At 33.7% G+C, this 2,200-nt stretch overlaps 1 pseudogene; it reads right to left on the bottom strand.

Annotated features, from left to right (window-relative positions):
- Positions 1 to 267: 267 nt before the first annotated feature.
- On the bottom strand, positions 268 to 1,959 carry LOC111993393 (transcription factor WER-like; annotated as a pseudogene).
- Positions 1,960 to 2,200: the final 241 nt, after the last annotated feature.

The following is a 2,200-nucleotide window of genomic DNA, read 5'->3' as shown; positions in this document are numbered from 1 at the left end:
TTCACCTCCCCTAGTGTGGATTGTATCATTTGTATGCATCATGTTCTTAAGCAAATAACATCATCAATTATAACATAATGTAGATTTTCTCTTTATTAATGTAGGAATCTATTTTCTTAACACTGAACTCCCCTCTATGAAATGATTACCTCATGAAACTCCCACCTTTTCTCATTCAATTAATCTAATTATTCACATTAAGAAGAAAAACCTAATTAGTATATTGATAAATATATCATTTATTCATTTAATATGAAAACCAACACACTAGTTCACTAAATATGGATCTTCATTAATTCTCTGGTAGTTCTCGACTTCTTGCATTGCCTCGTAGATGGAATCCATGCCTTCATTGTAGCATGATTGAGATGCACTAAATCCTCCATCTGCCAAGGCTTCTAGATAGTTATTCTGGATGTAGGTATTGTCCAATATAAAGGGTTTAGTCCAAAAGTCACTAAACGACTGTTCAAGTGTTTCCAATGTAGCGAGACTATCTTCTGCAGTCCAATTTATGCCAGATAAAGGCGTATTATCAAAGCTCAAGTATGAGAATTCACTAGAAGATGTTTCTAGGGGTAATTGGGAGCTCTCCTGAACTTGGTAAGAGGGAGAACTGCTTACAGAACTGTCAGTTTCTGTTTTTCTTGCTATATCAGCGTCATGTTGGTAAGCTTCATTGGACAGCGTTTTCATCTTCGACGTTGTAGGATTTTTCTTGGTGCACTTCTTCAGGTGGGCACGCCAATAGTTTTTTATATCATTATCTGATCTCCCTGGCAAGCTTGCTGCAATCATAGACCATCTACAAAGAAAAATACATGGGGTTTACAGAGAGTTTGTGTGTGTGTGTGTGTGTTCTTTTCGATGAATGAGAAGATTGTATTGCATCAAATGTCTAGAGTACAAAGTTCAAGTAACAGCACCTATTAGCAGAACTGGAACACCAGTATATACACCAAATCTAACTCAATTTCAAAAGTTTATATGTAGTTACATTACTATATATTTATATTCACATATTTTATCTCATTGAAAAATTCATTTTGAATCATTTCAAAGAAAAACTGACTAATTATGGCGACATATCTTGGTTACTTACAGACGCATTTAATGCAGACAAAAGATGCTTATGAGTATTCACCATGCCAACATGTTTACGCTGAATTCTTCAAAATGACTGGCATGCGTGAAGTAGGTTATGCTCATAAATATTTGTTATCAAGTATGAAAACATGTAAACAAGAAAAAGCGCATGGAAAGAAGGGGAGATTTTGTAAATAAAGTTATGTTCATCCAAATTCTTGTTGAAGAATTTCGAAGTTTTAAGTCCGTACTTATTGCCTAGTTCTTCATGCAATTTGATGATCATAAGCTCTTCTTCTTCTGTGTAGTTTCCTTGTTTTAAATTTGGCTGGAGATAGTTCATCCATCACAGTCTGCAACTCTTCCCACACCTTGGTAAACCTGTAAACAATGTATAACAAAAAAGGTTGATTAACAATTAAGGATTCCAATTTTTTTTTTTTTATATTTGGATTTTCATGATAGTCAATAAAGGCAAATCATGCATAAAAATGAACAATAAAAGTAAAGCAAAAGGTTGTCATAAAAATTAGAACTAAAAGTGCTTAAACAACGTTTTCAATTTTTAGTATAATTTGAAAGAAGCCGAGGAATTAGACAGCCTTAATTATCTAGACATTTCATTAGACAGTTAACATGGTTAACCACTAATGATACATTTCTCTTTTTCTTACACACACACACACACAAATGTCCTTCTTGGATTGATTTCTATCAGCTTCAAAGATTTTCTTAATTACCTGCAAATTTGGGAAGCTCCCGCCAGTTCCCGGGGCCAAATCTCTGAATATAAGACCTTAGTTTATTATCTTCTTCTACACTCCATGCACCTTTCTTTAGTCCATTTTTATCATAGAAGGGAGCTCTCACCATCTCTCTCTAATTAAAAATTTAGGTCAAGTGATTCCCTAGCTCTAAGTACCATATTTATACAAAAAATTTGAGTTAAAAAATGTTCAGTAATTACAGCCTTGAAGTGGACCTATCATATGTTTGGTCAAGATAATAATATAAAATAAAATAAAAAAACAGGCGCCCAAAATGAAGCTGCAACGAAAAGGGCTTTTGATAAAGCTTTATCAAAAGTCCTTTTCGTTGCAAGTTGCAACTTCAT

Source organism: Quercus suber, unplaced genomic scaffold, assembly GCF_002906115.3.
Source record: "Quercus suber isolate HL8 unplaced genomic scaffold, Cork oak 2.0 scaffold_13, whole genome shotgun sequence".
Taxonomy (NCBI): Eukaryota; Viridiplantae; Streptophyta; class Magnoliopsida; order Fagales; family Fagaceae; genus Quercus; species Quercus suber.
The sequence above is the reverse complement of the archived record's forward strand: the minus strand, read 5'-3'. Positions and strand labels throughout refer to the sequence as shown.